Source organism: Corvus kubaryi, unplaced genomic scaffold, assembly GCF_017639235.1.
Source record: "Corvus kubaryi isolate FWS band 111438036 unplaced genomic scaffold, C.kubaryi_AGA036_p1.0 37334, whole genome shotgun sequence".
Taxonomy (NCBI): domain Eukaryota; kingdom Metazoa; phylum Chordata; class Aves; order Passeriformes; family Corvidae; genus Corvus; species Corvus kubaryi.
Genome location: NW_024581108.1, coordinates 10378886 through 10399145, shown reverse-complemented (window position 1 = coordinate 10399145; position 20260 = coordinate 10378886).

Sequence of the window (20260 nt, the reverse complement as noted above, 5' to 3'; positions counted from 1 at the left end):
ATTACAAATCCCTTTTAGTTGTGTATTGTTCTACAAAGGAAACAGAACAATGCATTTAAGAGGGGATATTTGAGCATCAGCTATTATCAGTTGATGAACACTGCAAGATCAGCTTTGAAGTTTATATTTAATTAATATATCAAGCAGATTTATCCAGATAAAACCCTACAGAAGGAACAAAATACTCCTCGTAGAAATGTGCATCTTGTGTTTTTGAGGCACTGTAGAATATGTTTATTACAAGTTATGGCATTTCAAACTGATGCCCTGAATTCCCTGAATTCAGGGAAAACATAGGATTAACCAGAACCCTAAAAAATGGGAAAAATTCACTGCTTCCCTTAGAAAATCTATCCAATACCTTCATTAATGTCATGTATATTGACTTAAATCATCGGTCAATGCTTTCTGCCTGTGGCTCTGACATTGTTACCAGGATTGTAACTACAGCTGGCTGGAAATAGACAGTTACGCACTGTGAAAGCATTTGAGGTTTCAGAATTTGTTATCAATATCTGTAACTGCAGAGGAATGAACCCTTCTGTGTTATTGCATTAACTACAGCTTAATGAAACTGATGGAGTCACCCTAACACATTTTGGGTTGGGTATATATGCCTTGCCAGAAGTGGAGCAGTGCTGTGGTCCAGCATGTGCCTGAGCAGGAGTGTGCTGGCTCTGAGTGCCACCTGGGTGGTGGTAGGAAGGTCACAGATACCTGACACACTGTTTTGAAACTGTTTGCTGCCTTTGCCAGTCCTCCCTTAGCACGTGGAAGGCTCAGGGGGCTTTTCCAGCAGGGCTGGGAAGACGGACATGAATGTAAGTATTTATACTCACAGTATAACAGTAATTCACAGTATGCATGCTCAGTAAGAACATCTGGCATGGGGCAAATCTTTTTGGTAGTGGATGCTAATTTTTATAAAAATCCTATTTTCTTATGCCAGTCCAAATCTTTCTGGGTGCAAACAGCTTGCCAGGACTGATGTGAGGAAAGTGGATGCACCTTTCCACCTGTGGCTCAGGCAAGGAATGCTATGAAGCCCTTCAATCTACAGACAGCAATGAAGGGCCTCAAGGTGATACCAGCACAGGAGGTGCAGTTACCTGTGCCAGAAGTGAGTGCTCTGCAGAGCAGTGTGCAGTGACAGCCAGGGAGCTAACAGAGGCTGGTTCACAAACAAATCCTGCAGATGACAGCTTCTGCACAATGTTAGTGCCTGGGAAGCCACATTGTGTCTTTTCCAAGCCCATCAACTTCTTCCTGTAAGTAACACCCTTCAGTAGTTCCCTCTCGAGGTTCTGGCATAATACCACAAGGAAGTGTAACTCTTTAACAGGCCAAAAGGGCAATTTCTATGAAAATCTCTTACAAAGTAAAATAATGTAGCTACACCCCTTACCAGGCATGGCAGCAAATGTCCTACGGTTTTCCTGAAAGAAAGAGTACTCTGAATCTTTTAATTTAAAAGACATGGAATGTGTCTCTTCCTAGATCAGCATCCATTTCAAAGGAGTCAGCTCTGGGACCCCACAGCCCAGCCAGGTCTGCCTCTGGGTCTGCCTCTGCTGAGCTCAGTTTTTGGGGCTGCATGTGGTCAACGTGCCCCAACAACTCCCAGAGGAAGCTGTTCCGTTGGAGGAATTGTCTGTTAATCAGGAGACACAGGCCAGCTCTTTTAGCAATAATTAGCATGGTGCACTTGGGTATCCTGGCATAGAGAGATGAGATTTTAACACTCAGCTACATTTCATGCTGAAACTAATCTATTACAACCTTTGGAATTTTAATCATTGCTACCTCATTAACCTACTAATGGACGCAGAATCACAAAATAATCTGAGCTGGAAGGAACCCAGAAGGCCCATCAAGTCCAACCCTTGTGAATGGCCCATACAGGAATGGAACACATGACCTTGGCGTTATTGGCACCATGCTCTGACCAACAGCGCTCTCCTGTCTATAATTATACAAAAATCAAGGGGAGAAGTGTGATTCTGTAGATTTCAGAAATGCATTTCTAATAAGAAGGAGCTCTTTTCAGGAACTCAATTTTGAGGAAAGCTGAATGCTGAGGGATAAATTTGCTGTTATTTTATAAAAGGCTGGGACTGAATGCCTTGCACATCTAAACCTCAGAGTGGCTAGGAGTTGGAGATACACAAGAAACGCAGGCTAGAGCAGTGGAGGTCTACCTTGCAGAATAGATTAGGTAAGTACACTCCTATTTGAAATGTCTACAGGGTTACATGGATAGGAAAGCTATGATATCTCCTGTCCCATTACAATTTTATGTTCCTTAAAAATAAATATGCGAAGTATAGACTATAAAACCAGGACTGAAGTCATTAATAGGCCAGATAGGACACTATCAAAATGTCTGTGACTCCCCACATACAATAGTGGTGGAACTAGCTTTCTATAAAGAGCCCATAAAATAACTGCTCTCCATCCAAATCCTCCTAAAGAAAATGCTCCAAATCCCCTAATGACCTTCTCTTTTTTTATATCACATATATTTGTGTTCTTTCAAATGTTCCTGATGTTATTTTCCACCTTACGAGATCCCCAACAACATGTCACATGCCTCCATCCCCAGTAATTGTGGAGGCAGTCTCAGTGCCCGGGCAGAAGAGACGCCTATCTGTATTTTGGTAGCTCATCCAAGCTCCCACCCTACTTGCGTGTGAAGAGCAATGCCGAGGAGTCCAGCCTGACAGATGCTAGGGTTTGATCCCCGGAGCGGTCACCGAGCCGTGCCCCAGCCCGGGACCATCCTGCGCGTCCCCGGGAGAGCCCCGCGGCGGCCGGGGCGCCGATCCCGGTGCTATTTGGGAGCCCACCGCTAGATGTCCCATGGATTAACCGGAGGGAAGGATCGCTGCCTTTGCATCGCCAGCCTGGCCAGGAGGGTTTGCGCGTTCGTGCCGGCGGGCGGAGCGTGGGGAACCAGGGCCGGAGAAGCCCCACGCGTGCCGTGCTGAGAGCACACCGCACCCTTCATTTTGCAGAATAACAACTCTAAGGAGCCTGATCAGTCTAATTTCAAGCCCCTATTTTAAGGCGCGGCCGTACACACAGCACTCCTGTTGTCAGACCAGACTGGGGTTAAGGTTTCCGCCACCTCTCAGCACACAGAACTCCCTGCCCCGGGGTCAAGCTTGTCCTTTAATTTTTTTTTTTTTTTTTTTTTTTTTTAAGGATGTAAATTTTTAATAGAAGCGGGTGTCCCATTTTTCTTTTAAAAGAGGAACATAAGACTCTCCATGTTGATTTCTAGGAGACTAAAGACAAATTGAAGATAGTTTTTATTTTCTGTTGTAGTCTGGAGATGTCCAGGGTTACAAAATGGACAGCCCAAAAGCTCAGAAACATGAAGTTGGCACCACCTTCTGCAAATCCCTGCTGCACATGAGGGGTCTAGAAATCCTTTTTCATTGTGATGTTCCTCAACATCAAAAGACACACAAATTTTTTCAAATGTTTAGACCAGGGGAAACAAAGGAAGAATTTATCAATATTTTAAAAAATCCATTTAAAATATGGAAATAAAGTCTAAAACACTGCTCTTCTTTTCAGGGCCCCTTAAGGAGAGTCCCAGGGAGAGGTGTAGCTTGCTATTGTAGAAATACGGGACTGGAACTGGGGAAATGGGCAAGTTGATATTACACAAGCACATGTGGGTAAAAAAAATTTTAATATAAAACAAAAAAAAAAAAAATTCAGGTCACCTGGAGCCAATTGCCATGGACTTTTTATGTGCTGGAAAATCTCTGACAATATATAGCTGGCTGAAAAAAATCAGACTTGATAGCAAAAAATATGCAGCTAGTATTTAGTCTTTAAGCAAAAAAAAAAAAAAAAAAGAAGTATGAGTTATTTTGTGATCATTTATATATTACAGGGAATATGAGACTCACTTGATTAAAACTAGCTGACAGAATAAACCTGTTTAAAAATCCCAGCAGATTAGTTTATATAAGGACAGGGATTAAGGATATCTTCAATGTCATTCACCTTTTTTTTGGTGTGCTGCGTTATGGCAACCTTGAATATTTCTGCCCAAGCCATAGGCAGTGACATCCAGTAGTGAGGGCAAAAATGAGCAACTACAAACTTTTTTTCCCACATTTAAATTTACCTGATGAGTAGCTGAAAACATGGTTCTCCTCTGTGACCACCCTCAAGCTGCTGAACACTTGTAGGCAAAATGCCACCCAGCCCTTCACCTGACGAGCAGGGAACAAAGCAGCAGCAGCAGCAGAATTAAAGCATTGCCTATTGGGATTTATTTGGGGGGGATTATTATTATTATTATTATTATTATTGACATTTCTGGGTTTATTGCTATTAATTTGATTTTACCAATAACCCAAAATATTGGGATAAATGCAGTTTAAAACGTGGGATCTTCAATACAGCAGCAAAGCCAAAACCCCTGCAAAACAGCTGAACCCTGGGCTGCTGCAAAGGGTGGGAAGGGGAAAAAGGTCGAGTCATTCATGAGAGGAGGGGTCTGTCAATGACACTGGCTGTCGTGCTTATCGACACTGTGTGAAAACCTTCGTTATTTAACAAATTAGTGTTCCCCTCTGTGGTGCACAGAAATGGAAAGCAAGTGGCTCAGAGCTGGCTCTGTCAGGGCCAGCTGGCCAGGGGTTACACTGGTACCCTGGAAGTCTGAAAGCGTGAAACTGCAACAGACCAGGACAAACGCTTCTGGAAAGCAGACCACAAGGTGGGCTTGGAAAGGAGTTCTGCTTTCTCCTGCTCTGCTGGCTTTCCCAGAGACAGGAAATGTTGGATTTGAAAATGTCACTGAGGGAAAGGGAGGACCAGGAGGAGGAAGCCTATGGAGCAACTCTAACCCTCTGGGTTAGAGGGGCTCATGAGGCATAACAGCCCCTCAAGGTTCACCATAAATCTCTCGGTGAATTACCATGTTGGCATGGATGCATAGATGGCTGATGTCCTTTGAGTTAAATAACAGAATAAACATGAATTTGTACTCTTAAACCCCCTCCTGCTGTTTTTAATGAATTTTTAGTTCAGGATGTACATAAATAATCAGGGAATAACAGGAATTACATTTTACAATGAAAAATAATTAAACCTAAAGTATAGACTTAGTCTCTGTTATACAAAGAAATGTAAATAACCTCTGCCAAAAAGTACAGGAGTACACTTACTGAGCTTTAACAGTCACACACACTGATGGACGGGAGGCTTATACAAATATTGTCTTTTATTATGATGTGGAAAGCGTAAAGTTGTATCAGGAGTAATGATAATTTCTGAAAGCTATTGGAAAGTGACATAAATTCCTGCATTTGGCAATTACTTTTTTACATAAAAAATAATTTCAGTTAGTTTCATTAGTTAAAAATAGTTTATTAGAAAAACATCATTAAAATGTGAGGTGCGGAGCAGAATATTCTTCTAACTGGGACATGAAGCAATAGTGAAACAGCTCTGAGTCACATTTGTTATTGCTCCTCTGAAAACTCAACAGGGAAAATTTTCTGTGGCTGAGACTTGATACTCTATAATGCCAGCTTGAGTTTTGCTTTGTGTTGGTTTGTTGTTATTTTTGTGAGCATACTGTTATTTCATACTCTTTTTTTCATTCCTCTGTTTAGAAAGAAAAAAGTGAACAAGCAAAGCACAACCTTTGGTAGACTGATCTGTGACACCCCATAATGTTTTGATACTGCCTTGATTTCTAATTGTGTTTTTCACATTTTTAGCAAAAGAAATAGGAAAAAATCAGAAGTGTAACCTATATTATTATACTTTAATGTGATGTTCTACTTTTCTGTTTGTAGTTCTTGAAGTTTTTGTCTTACTTCATTAAACATTTAATAAATCACTGCCAGTTTTGTGACAGATTTTAACCATAACACAAACAGCAGGAGGTGTAAACTCAGTTCAGTTCGTATAGGCATATAATATCCGTGTCGACATCATCATCCCCTCAAGGCATATTGGCAAAACGGCCAATGGAAGCTAAGCTTTTTCCGACAAAGCTTCGAAAATAAAGTTTTCTTCTTTTATCTTACTACAAATCAATTGGAACCCTTACAGCAAAATCCTATAAAATAACTTCAAACACCGCTTCTTAGTCTAAAAATTTGTATTATGGCTAAAACTCTTTGAAGTTTTATGACTGAAGTTTGGAGAAAAATGATTTAAGTGCTATCTGCTAGACATCAGAGTGTCAAAATTTCTCTCAGTTTTCTTGACACATAAACTGCTACCTACTGTATGTTTTCTAGAGGGTTTTTTTTTTCTTTCTTTTAACCACCTAACCCAGGTTGCTTGATAAAAGTTACTTAACTGCAGTTTATCCCATTGAATTAATACCCTTTTAAGCTTTGGCTTAAAATAACTGATTACTTTATTTTTGATTTTCAGCATCTCTGACAACGCAGGTGGCAAGGAGGTGGGGAAAAGAGCTGCTTTGCAAGTGTCATATTGATTTTTGAATAGCAAAGAAACAGGTAAGGTGCCCAAAACAACATATTTGCAAAATGCACAACTGAGTCCTTGCTTTGGGGCAAATGTTGAAATAAGGTCTATTGTGGTGAGCTGCTTCTCAAAGGGGAGAAAAATTCCCCCTGCAGGAAAAGCTGTAGGGTGGGTGGCTCATAGGACACCCAGAAATGCTGGCAGTAACTAAGGTTTCATGCTGCTCCTTTTGAAACTTGTCAGTGGAAGAGAGAACACCCAGAGCCCCTCGCATGCTGCAGCATGAGTGGGCAATGGTTAAATACTTTTTTATTGATCCTGATGCACCTAAAGGCCTGAGGAGGCCAGGAGCAGGATGTATCCTGTCCGGTTGCTATCAGTCTTTTCTGTCAGGCAGAGTTTGGTCCTTTTAACCCAGGCACCCATCAGTGCCCAGCACCAACATGCTGGTCTGTGTACAAACACCATGAAATGTCATTTGGAATAGCTTTATTTGGTTAAAATTTACAGTGTGCAAAAACCTGAGGAAGAACTTTGAAACTAGGGGCACAAAACCAGGAATTTATTCTAAAGCATACCTTTTGTTTACTTCTTTTATTTAATTTTAAAAAATCAGAAAATAATGCTAGAAGTATTCTCCATAGAAGAAAAATGGTGTTGCATTGACAGAGCTGCATCAAAGTGATGTGTCAAAATTCAGTAAAATGGTTAACCATCAAAAATTAAGCAAGGAGCATGAAATCTGCAGAGAACAATGGCAAGAAAATGTAAAAAAAAACCCCAAACCAACAACTGTGTCATTCTGCATACTGCAGCCTTGCAAAATTTTATTTACCCAAGATGAGTGATTTGTTTTGATGGGCAAGCAAAATATAATAATTTGAGAGAAGAAGGAGGAAAAGAGAGGGGGTCCATTATCACCACCTTGGAAAAGGGTGGGTGAATAGATTTTGTGCCTGAGCTGGTAAATTTGTAGTACATCTTTGCATGGCTGGAATAATATAATAAAGTGACTTAAATATAAATGCCCTTTAAGAACTACTCCATAGTGAACAGTTAAAATGATAGCATTGAAAAGAAATTCCTCAACAGAGCCTGCTTTTGCTGCTAATTTGCTGAAGTAGATCTGCTGTCTTTACTTCTCTGTTGCTCTTGATATACCCCAAGGCATGCTGGGGGCTCACCCATCATGTGCTGCCTCATAACAAGTAAAGAAGGGGGAGCTCAATTGTAGCGTACAAGAAACTGAAGTGTAGGTCCGAAGGGTTGCAGGAAACCGTCAACTGTTTAGAACAGGCAAGCTGGAAAAAGATCTTGCCAAGGAAAACATTGCATGAAGTCAGATGGCCTGTTCCCCCAGAGCAGCCATGGAGAGCACTGTGAGCAGGGGGGAGCAGAGCTGCTTGCGGGCAGGGCGATCCAGAGCACGCTAAGGACAAAGCCCTCTGGAAGGCCACATCATGCTTGATAGGCTTTTAATACTAAACAATTGCAAATTGCCATTAATGCTCCAATAGAACACAGATACACACGACTTTTCTCTTCTGTCATGAGGCATTAGGTCAAAAGAGTGGATAATAACAGCAATATTAGTCCCACCAGAGAGCTGGGCTGGCACAGGCTGCATGGGCACATGGGCATGTTTTTGGCACTTCAGGCAGTGCCATGATCTAACTTTCTGTCTCTCTCATGTCACACAACACATGGCGTTGAGCAGGCCCTGGCCTCTAGGAGGCAGCTCTGAAAATGTGCTTTGCCTTTTCATGATCTTTTCACCTGGATTGTTATGTCACAGTAGGTAAAGGAAGCCTAAGACGTAAGAAAATGGCTGGGTAGGTATTAAACTCAAACAGTTTAACATACTCTTCCTATACTGATTCTCCACTATAAACCACCAGGCTGCAATGCAGATGATAAAGCTCCATCTGACAACAAAATCCTGACTTCACACTACCAGTCACATCGATCAACATCTGAACTAATGTCAGAGTCTTCTCTTACTAATGAGCTGCTGCACTGAGATGCAGCTTTGCTATCAGTCAGATACCTGTAATGAGGTAGAATGAATGGCAAGACCCCTCTTCAGACGCTTTCTCTCATCTAGCCACAGAGGGGCTTCGTTGTTCACTTATTTTTGGTACAGACAAAGAGTTTCTTCCTGAAGGTCTCTACCAGCATCACACAGTTACTCTAGCACCTATTTTATATGTTAGCTGCAGCTGTTCGGAGAATTTCTACCAGGAATTAATTTTTTCTTTTTTTTACCTTCTAATCATTTGCAATCTCAGTGCTTCCATGTAAGGGTTGTAGTCCCAGTGCTTGCATTAAATGGCATTTTAATGTACACTTCAAATTCAAATGAAAGTACCTTGCCATGTTCCCAAGTTGGACATGTTCACATAGCACTCTGCTTTCCTTAAATTATCTGGCTACAAGGCACATTTGTCCAGGTGTTTATGCTTTGATTTTAAGCCACAGCTACCATGCAGTGGTGTATCCTATTTACCCATCCCTTAATATCACAGGAGGGATATGTTCCAAATCCATAGCTTTCCATCAATGTAACAAAGCCACAGTAATGATTTCTTCATTTTTCTTTGCCTGTCATGCTGCTGCTGAATGGTCTGAGCTGAAGTTACTGCCAGACCCAGAGGTTCTGCCCAAATCAGATCTAAGGCAGTTGGTGATTTACAGCTGCAGTGATTGAAGAAGCACCCTTAAACTGTAGTAGAGGAAAACTCAATGAACAGTGAGGAAAGCTCCAACATTTGTTACAGTCACTCTCTGTTTAGTTACTAAATTAAGAGCAGGGTGGTTTTCTGTGCTGGGATTAACTCTCAGCACAGACAAGTTAGATGTTATTTGTTACTCCTATGAAAACAGTCATTACAGAAAGCCTGGGCTTGGGTTTCTGTTGCAAACTGAGGTTGTGACTTGTATCTTTCTCATCTTCCCAAATATTTCAGTAAGGTTTTATTTTTCTTTGTCTTAAACCAACATCTTATGTCTCTCAGTGGCAGGTCTCAGCATGCAATTATTTATGCACGTCTCATTCCATGCCACATAAAAAGGGTTATCAAGTTTGTATCTTTAAGACTAATGAGCTGTTGGTTATCACTTTTGAGGCAATTAACCAGAAGTATCACTTCTTATCCACTGACAGAGATATTGTTACATTCAAATTTCTCCACGGGGCAAGACATAGGTCTGGATTTCAGCCCCTGCTTGTTTGCCCGGACAGAGAAGGCTGCAGGTGAAGAGCAATGGGAAGCCATAAATGACCCCTCTGCCTGCGCCCCGGTATGATGGTTTATGTGGTATCTGATATCAGCTGATGACATTTTGGGGCAGATAGATTAGTGGCACTCAGCAGAAGTGTTTGCATTTGTTCTGCCACACATGCAGCCCCTCTCAGACCAGTTATCAGAGCGTGGCAGCTTTTCACACTGCCAAGCACCTCTCCTGCTGCCTGCAAGGGACCCAGCCAGGACTTCTCAGCGCCCTGTCAGTGTCCGGATGCTGCAGCAGTCCCTCAGGGCCAGTGGCATCTGGCTCAGGCTAAAGCCACCCTTCAGGCTCATCTGACTGCTGCCAAGGGACCAATAAAGCAGCCAAGATCAGGGCAGAGCAAATCATCTTCAACAATGGTTTTAACCATTATCTTCAACTAAAGATACACAGGAAAATCTGGTGAGGCTCTGATGAAGTCTCCCAGGGTGTGTCTGCTGTGAAGATGCAGAGACTTCTATTTTCATGCTCAAGCAACTACAGGGAAGTAACCTGTAAGGTGCAGAGTTTTCTTCTGCCTTTAAAACACGTAACTTCAAAATGTGGTTTTATTTCCTGAACAACTGAGATTTCTTGCTGTGAAATAATTTTTTTTTTGTGAAAACACTAATGCTTCACATGCATCTCATTGAAACTATTTTTTTTCAGTTTCCAGGATTAGTATTTAATTTGAAGTTTACTTTGTATTAAGAGGAAGGGAGGATCTCATTTTTCTTTTCAAGTACATCCTTGTCAAAAGACCACTTTTTGTCACAGTGCACTTTGCAGAAACCTTGCAGACCCACTTGGCTGTGGGAGGAAAGCCTCCTGGCTCCCAGGAGCAGCAGTCCCACTCTGGCCAGTCCAGCACACACGTGTGTCCCACAGGTGCCTGCGCTGGACACGCAGCGACAGCTTCTGCTGGGAACAGTGCTTGGGGCAGCATGGCAGCAACAGGAGGGGGCTGGTCCCTCTCTGGGGCAGAGGGGCTGCCTGCACTCCTTCCCTGCTGGAAGTGTCATGGCCCAGCACTGGCTGGCTGGCAGCAGAACAGGCGTGTCTGCACTGAGACACAGCCACCACAGCACCGCTTCACCTCAGGTACAAGCCTGAGGAGCTCTGGTTTGCAGCCTGGACTAAGCATCCTTCCAAGGCAGAGGACAAGTGTAAGCCCTCAGCAGCAAATGCAGCCTTGCTGCACATGGTAGGGCAGTCCCTAAGGAGACAGAGTCAAAGCCATGGCTCATCCTCCATGATGCACATCCTACTCACAGGTTTTTGCTGGTAGAAGTTTGCATAATCCTGGACTGCACCTGAGAGACAGATTCTGCTACCTGGACCATGGCTGCCATTCCCTAATGGTACAGAAAAGCACTGGTGGGAAAGTGTGGCAATTCTAAAGAAATTGTAAATAAAATAAATCCATGAGGCTAGAGGGAGGTGGTGTTCCACCTGAGATTCCTATGCAAACTCTGAAATATTAAAAGCACCCTGGTGAAGGCATTGCTAATTAAAAGGATAAAATGTGCAAGCATAGAGATTATTTAAAATATAAATTATTTCTTATTAAGATAATAGTGTCTAACTAAATGTTGAAAGAGCTGGATAGTAGTTTACACTGTAAAATGATCTGTTAAATATGTTCCTGTTAACATCAATACAGCTATTGACAAGCGGATCCAGTTTTGCTTTACTTTGAGAGAGCAGACAATAACAAGTTTTACTAGTGCTATCTTATTTTACAAGCATTAATGAACAATTAACCAACACTAGCACTCTTTCCATCTGTAATCCTGTAGTAGGATCACTAATCTCCACCACTAGCAGCTAATGATGAAGGTCTCTTAAGCTTTACTTCTTATCTCAGCCAGTTCTTAATACTCACATAAGTATGCTTTCTGAGCAGGGCGGCCCCCTATTGCTCTGCGACTTGAATACAAAAGACTGGTGAAATTTTTGAAGGGTTTTCTGTTCAATAACACTTCTATACTTATGTTTGCCTTCCTACAACAACAAACACAAGTGATCAGCAGAGGACTAGCAAGGTCACTAAGGGCTCTGTGTTTCCATACTTGTTCTAATACTTATAAGAATGTATTCATGCCCTATTATATATATTCCCTGGTTGCTCAGGCAGAAGCTCTAAACTAAACTGAACTGAAATGAAATAAAAGGGAAAAACCAGAAGACTAAAACAGTGTTTACTTCAAGAACAAGTCTGCTGTTTGTATCGAACAAAAGGAAGTTGGAAAGTGGCTGCCATTAAAAATACATGCAAGATAAACTGAAATTTTTATAGTACACAGTACACATGACATTTTCTAACTTCTCTTTCAGAGTATTCTTGTGTATACCGTAGACACGAGATCTGTGTACTGGGATGGCAGGGGAATTCACCATTCTGTTAGGCTTTTCTGGAATAGCTAAGCCAAGTAAAGCAGCAACAACTTCCCAGACAGGAAACTGAGAGCACAGTGGGTTCAGTTCCAATCCCTATCAGAAGAAGGTCCTCCATAGTCAGGGCAGTCATTTTATCACAGTAAAATTTGTGCAATTAAAAATGAGGCACACAGTCCTTCATCTCCTTCATCTTTTGCTTTCAAGAAAAAAGGATGAGCTAAGTAAAATAATATATTTTCCTTAGTCCATTTTTTTTATTCCATGCGCAATGCTTGAACATGTTGTCCCCAACCCAACCAGAACTCAGGACAACTCAAAACTGGCCTAAATTAAAGCCTTGGCAGAACTACTCCAACTGGGCCCAAGACATTCACTGCAGTTGCTGAAATTGTTGGAGATGGGGAACAACAGTTGAGCAGCAAAAGGCTGATTCCCATCAGGGAGGTGTTCCAGTCCCATTAAAAGCTCACCCTGAGCTTGCTTGCATTAAGCCGTGTGGCTGATGAATGAGAATCAAGTTGCCTCATCGTGCTTGGAGCTGGAGGTACATTATTAAATTGCAACAGATTACCAGGAGCTGAGAACAAACATATCTCCGAGCCATTCCCAGAGATGTTTTAGCAATAACTATCAGCATGAGGTATTGCTGAAGAAACATTCTTTATAAGCAGCTAAAAATTGAGAATTAATGTTTCTAATGCAATCAAAAGCTGCCTCCTTGCATGCTCTGTTCCAAGGTGTGTTCTAGTCTAAGGCATAAAAGAAGCTGAACTCACCTGGCACCCATGGCTGAGAGATGTCTTGGAAAAAACTCCTACTGAGGGTCACAAACACTGGGCCCTACACAGACACAGCCTGGTTTTTTGTTGTGTTTGTACAGTGCGTATCAAAATGTTGACCTTTTCCTTCACCAGGGCTTCTCAGCACAAACAATAAACAGCATTATTTAGGGGGAAAAGAACCCACTTCCATACCTCTGCAGAAATCGTAACTAAGCATTGCTTTTACCACATGGCTTCCTTTTTCTGTGACTGCCCATCATGGCCCAGGTGGCTGTGACACTTGGCAGACATAGAAGGAGAGGAGTGCTTGCTTGGGTCAGCCCAGCTACCCTCAGAGGGATAGCCCTCTGTCTGGGACACAGGGGCAGGCTGGCCAGCCTTACCTGAAAAGTAAGGTGATAAAGTAGCCTGGGTGCATGTGGTAGAAGGTGTGGGGATGAAGGCAAGAGAGGTTCTGTGACTACCTGCAGTCTTTATCCATTCAAGTAAAATTTGTGTTTAGGTCCAGAGGAATTTTATCTAAGTGAAGCTAACCAAGATGTCAGAAGCAGACCTTATCAGGAGGCCTGGGTGAGATGTGAGTAAAATGATTGCTTATGGACAAATCACCAACCATTAATGAGGAAAGAAAAAAGAGTTTCATATGTTTCACCCGGCCTTTCCATTTTTAAGCCATTGCTGTTTGGCTTCATATCCGATGTATGGAGATTTCCTTGATGTGACAGTCACCGGCAGTGTGGGTGGATAGCTCGTTCCCACTCCCCTCTGCATGCTTCTAATCTCAGCAATGACTCCAGGTGATGATGGCAGGATCAGGAAATGGGGAAGAGCTAAGTGGATGGAGCTAACTTCATCTTGACAGATTCTAGGTACTCCCCTTACATAGGATACACTTCAGTGGGCTCATTTGGATCACCTGTATATTTGACTGTGAGACTCACCTGCTACCCTAACTGCATAGCAATACTGGAGCCATCTTCAACCAAGCTCTGTTGTACCAGTATCAGAGAGAAGCAATCTATTTACCTACATTTCTATACTAAAAGGGCAAATTATGCAGGGCAGAGGTCTGGAGTAACACAGTTAAACCCATTCTGACACTCGACATAGAACCTAGGTCCAGATTTTCCTGCATTGCACAACATACTGTCAGCATATCAGGGAAAATGTTTGGAGTAGAGGAAGAAGTTCAGTCCTGGAACATCTCTCTTCTACAAGTTCTCTTTTGTAAGTACCTGTCAGGAATCTGAGGATACTTTCATGGAAAAGTCATGCAAATGTCAACAGCTTCCAAGAGCATCTGTAAAGAGAAGGATTAACAAGAAAACAAAAATCTGATGCTGTGAAGCATATTCTGAGGAGTGGACAGAGGGTAGCCTCTTTGTCATTACTCTGCACCTCCTGCTCATCTGCACAGCTGCCAGCCCCGGGGCTGTTGGGAGCGGCTGGAACGGTGCTACAGTGATGGGCTGTTGCAGTAGTTGAGCATAAGAGCAGCCTGGTCAAACGGATCCTTGGATCAAGCACAGCAAATAGTAACTATTTTCTTTCAACTGCTCTCAAAATGCTCATTTACTTCCATTTAATTTTTGTGTTTTCCCAAAGAGATGGCATTTTTACTCATACCTGCTGTACAAAGAAAATGTCAGTACTTAGTGCATTGTTTCCATTTTTATGATATGATAGAGGTGAAGGTAGAAGCTAATTAACAATACTGTTTCCAAGACAGAAAAAGAGCTTGTCTATAATGTTAGTGCATTGTATTAACCAGGACGAAGCCAAAACCTTGGTTCAACATTTCCACTTTATAGATAATATTGGATATACTTCTCCACCCCCACCAGCTCACATATTCATTACCCAAATTGCCTATCCTCAAAGTGATAATATAGTGTGGTACAACATGCCCCGACAGGACACAAATTGACTCTGTGCCTAGATACTATACAGACAGTGTAAAGCAAATATCTCACTCTATTATCTGTTGTCTCTATGAATCAACAGATTACATGGTTCACTGGGTAGCTGAATAACTTTTACACAGTTTGCTCATATCTATTTACACATATTCTACAAAAAATACATTAACACCAAAGGACAAATGTAAAAAAAGTATACCTGCAGAATCCAGATAAATTACACATGTGAAAAAACACAATAAACAGTAGTGCTTAAATTTCATGTACAATATCTGTAGATATGAAAGGAGACTCTTCTCTTGTGACAGAAACCTGAGTACTGTGGAAGGCCCTAAAAACCTTAAGAGGAAACGTTAATTTGTGACAATTTGTTTGTAGGTAATATTATGCACCACATTTTAAAGAGCCCTCAGTGTTCCACAGAATAGGGCTGTAACCACAGAGGGTTCTTCACTGATGATCTCCAGGGAGGTGCGCCTCCACCCACCTCTAAGCTGTGACCTTTCAGAGCTCTGTATCTCCTGTGTTCACTGGTGTTCCTGGTCACTGATTTGTAAAACATGCCATTTTTTGGAAGAGGAGGCAGTATGCCATGTCCTCCCTTTTCGTACCTTGTGTGACAATGTAGTGAGCAAAGCAGTTTGCCCATGTCACTGTAGGAAGGAACAGAGCTTTCACAGCTGGCTACCCCAGGATCTACACACGGCTCTCAAACCACATGTGGATGCCACGCTCTCTGGATCACTTGTCCTGGTTTGTCAGCTCCTTCCAATGCCACACTCAAGAAACAAGAGTGAAGATTGTGCAGGGAAAGTACAAAATGTCTATGCCTTGCAGTGCTGCACCTTACAAACCCCAGAAGGTTCAAATTCCCTCCCATACACATATATACATACTTTCATATATATATATATACACACACACATATATATATGTATATATGCACACACTCCAAGTTACATTAAAAGCTATTCTTTCTTTCCTGCTTCTCTCTTGCCCACAGCCAACTCTTCCCTCCCAGGTACCTTTTAAACCTATTCCCCGATCAGGTCAGAACTCCACCTTTACCCTGTCTCACTCTACAGAGTAATTCTTCCAGGCAGTCACTGGTTTGTCCTCAGACAGTGGCACTAGAAGCTACTACATTTGGCTCCTGCCCTATTGCCTGTCTCCTGTGTCCCTGATACACCTTTTCCCAGGAGTGGAAGCAGCTCTCTTCAGCAGAGATACAGGCAGTGAGAACTTTGGTCCACCTAGGCATTAATTGTTTCTTTCCTTTTTTTAAAAGCTTGGTTCGCCTTGAATTTCTGGGGGCAATTATTTCAAATTTAATACTGTAATGAAGCAAAATAGTTTAAAACTGTATTGTAGCATGTGGAAATTAAGTGGTAGTATCAGAAACTTGCAGCTATTCATCCAATTATATTCAACAGATTGGCAACAGTAATTTATTTTAAGATTAAAACTAAAAAGAGGAATGCATTTAACTAAATTTAGTAGCATGCAGTACCTGTTTGCAGGTATGAAATAAACAGTTTTGAAAGGAAGACTTTTCAGTGCTAATTAAGTGACAAATGAACAGTCAAAACCTGCTGCATACTGGATTTTTAAAAGATTTCAGGTTTAAGGGGATTTTTGGTGCTTTGAATTTGTTAATAATATTTAATTTGAAAAGAAAGATTTTTTTAAAACTGCTAGACTTTCCTTTGTAAACTGTGACTGCTACTTTGTGCAACAAATTCCACATGGTTTTGGTAATGGAAGATGCTGTTGCAACAGCCTTTTGTGCATCCTGATTGAAAATTCAGCTACATAACCCTCACTGAACTGTTTATCTTATGTACTTATTTAACTAACATTCAAACTGACAAGTCTCCTATTTCTGGGCTTTCTTTTTATACTTTAATGTATGCCTTATCAGATGAAGCTCAGATACTACCAAACTTTGCATGTTTTTGATTTTGCACATAAACTGAAGGGCAGAATTCCAGTCTATGTCCTCAGTCATTCAATTTTTCAAGATCTTTGAACAAGACTTCAAACCCTGAAAAAATACAACCCAAACACAGACTTGCTTCTCTGTCTGTACAAATACGTGAAAGAAACTGGTATGTCAAGTTTCAATGTAGGCAAGCCTAATTGAAGCTTTAACTACATTCGAAACAAGAGGCAGGCAGCACCTCCAAACTGCTTTATTCAAGGGCAGGAAGACATTCAGGAATGGAGATACTCGAATTATTCATTACAAATAAATTATCCAATTAATTTAGGCAATTTTTCTTATCATTAATAATTCACAAACTGCTCCTGATAGTGGTGGATGTGTGCATCAGCTCTGATCCTGACAACACTTAGACACACATTTAGCTTTCCATATTCCCCATAATCCCATTGAACTCCATCAGTTTTCTCAGTGAGCTGCAGGTGAGCCTATGGAGAGTCAGTGAACAGCTTGCTTCCCTGGGTATTTTTTTAAGGAACAATCATTTGCTTGAGTCATGCAGTATTGTGTCTACACCTAATGAATGACAGCTCTCCAAAAGAAGACTGTATGCTGAGTAGCAAATGATTAATGTTCTTGTTAAAGTCCTTTTTTTTTTTTCACGCGAAGAGGTTTTATTTGAATAAAGCAGCAATTTCACAAACATTTGTGTGAACAAATCCAAATACTGATACGAATATTCATAACAGTGAATAAAGCAGGATATATCCTATATGAATACAGACCATGGGAATGAAGGGTTCTAAATGCTGTTTGGCTATAGTACCTTATGAAGAATAATGTTCCCAAGAACAAGGTGCTAGTACAAATGCCATGCATTGGAAAGCACTGTGGACTGCATTTTTTTAAATGATAGTCATTATAGGAAGCCTGTTGTGTAATTTGGCTTCCTGGCCTATATGTATGTTTTAAATGTTGCTCTCCTAAATATACAACAGGTTTCTGTGCTAGCTCTGCACAGAAACCCTTGCACATCCAAGGTACTTTAACAAAAATATAATCTCACCTGGCTTCTTCTGTAGTGATCAAGAAAGCTGTGAGATATTTGCTGTTATGCCTATGTTCTCTCCATAATTCGTCACTCCTGTTGCCATGCACTTGTGGGAAGCTTAAATGGTTATCACTTCTAGTGCTTTAAGGGTATCTTATTAAGAGGTACTTCTGAAAGAAGAAAATAATTATTAGACAATTTATAATGAGCTTTCTCATGCGCTGGTTCCTGTTTATCTGTAGGTTCAGGTTTTTTGTACCTCAGTTAACACCCTTTCAAATATAGAATCATAGAACTGTTTAGGTTTGAAAAGACCTGTAAGATCTTTGAGTCCAACCATTAACCCAACGCTGCTAAGTCCACCACTAAATCATGTCCCTAAGTGCCACACCTACATGTCTCTTAAATACCTCCAGTGATAGTGACTCAGTTGTTTCCCTGGGCAGTCTGTTCCATTGCTTGACAATAAATCAAATATTGCAGCAAGTCCCCTGTAAATAAGATGTAATTAAATGTAACAATTCTCATTGATGTTTTGAACAATTATGCAAATCCAGAGCTGTGCTGACAGCTAGGTATAATGCCTTGGAAACTTTCAATTATCTGCTGCCCACCAACTGCTGTCTGACTCAAATAAGCATGAATTGCAGATCACTTGTGTTCTTTTTCAGGGGGACCCAGTCAAACATAATATGATCCCAGAGTGTGACACAACAAAACATGATAGCTAAAACACAAAGGGAAGCAGGCTTATTTTTGTATCTGATATCTGACAAGTTGGATACTGTGAGTATTTGATTCAATTTTGTGTGTCAGATGGCAGTGGAGCAGACAATAAGGTGTCCACAGTATTTATGAACAGGCAAACACCACAGTTCACTGACGAGGCAAAATAATTTTAGGTAGCACTGAACCTGTCTGCTTGCATTAGGTTGGGGCAGATTTCTAGGTTGGATAGAAAAGCTGCAATTTATTTTTTTCTTTAACAAAATGCTGATAACCACTCTCACTGCTAGCACAGAACTTAGGATAACTCTGACCACTAGGTCCTTTTGTCACCCTCTCACTGAACTGTTCTTTTAACAGAGACACTCTCATTTGCACTCAGCAAAATGCCAGGCTGGATTTCAGTCATATTGATGCGCTGTTCATGTATCATAGGAAAAAAACATTACCTCTAAGGTCTCAAGGAAGAGTAACCTACTGGAGTTTCGAATTAGGTGGCTCTGGACAGTGCTGGGGAGGTACGAGCTGATGCTCCATTGCAGGTATGCTCAGTTACCGGTTTCTCTAGTCTTTCGAACAAAGCATGTGTCTTTCAGTCATTGCTCCACTGAGCATCAGTTAGGAAGAAAATTAACACCATTTCTATTGTATTATCAGGAAAAGTCTTCCCACTAGAATTTTCTTGTGCCCACAGAAGGAGCTACCACAGCCTGTGCTGTAACAGTCACACTGCCCATAGTCCACTGTTACAGTGCATGCACCTGTGAGCAGACATAGATGCTCCCTTCTGTCTCACAGAGGTATTTCCAGGAGGACCAAAGGCAATAGAGCTTTGCACATGAAGACCTGTGGCAAGTGTGATACTCTAGCCAATTCATCTTACATCAATTTTACAGCCAATTTGCTCTTACATCAATGCAAAATCCAAATATAAATGAGCAACAGATGCTTGCTTGACTGAGAGCAGCAGGTCTATAAGTACATTGAAATTACTTGTTCAGGGGTTAGACATTACTGGTCTTATAGTGCAAAAACTCTTAACATTCCCTTTATTGTGGGGGATGAAGAATTTGGGAAACCAAATGTCAGTGTCAACTGGGCAGCCACTGATATGGTGACACAAATGCATGCCACCCAAGACCTCTGGGTTGGAGCCACAGCTTGGAAAAGGCTAAAAACACCATCTGCCTCAGCCTCCCTTCAGCCCTTTTGTGGAAGAAGCTGCACTGCTTGTTGATTTGCAAAGATGAATAGTGATGCTTTCCTTGTTCATCAAGGAAATTTTGGCCCCAGGTAGGTAAAGGCACCTTGCCCTCCATCATCCCAGGCTCCAAGGCACGTGAGGCAGTGGAAAGACACTGCTCCTCTGCTCTGCTAAAGAGAAGCAGCCGTGGGGAGTTCCTGGTGCCATGTCTCGCTGCAGCTGGTCCTAGCAGGGCAGAGGTGCCCATCACTGCCCTGCAATCCACTCCTGCTGCCTCACTGGTGCCTTTGCTAGCGAGCTCTTTGATAGGTAGCCTGCCTTCTGCTAGAGTGATATTTCAATCAGACAGAGGTTTTCCTTGGGGAGAATGGGCGGGGGAAAGAAAGGAAAAAGAAATCAACTATTCCCTCTCAGAAAGTCTCGCAGCGATAATGTGCATTATTATTTGAATCTGACCATATTCAGAAACGTATTTTTCCCCAGAACTGCCAGCTGGAG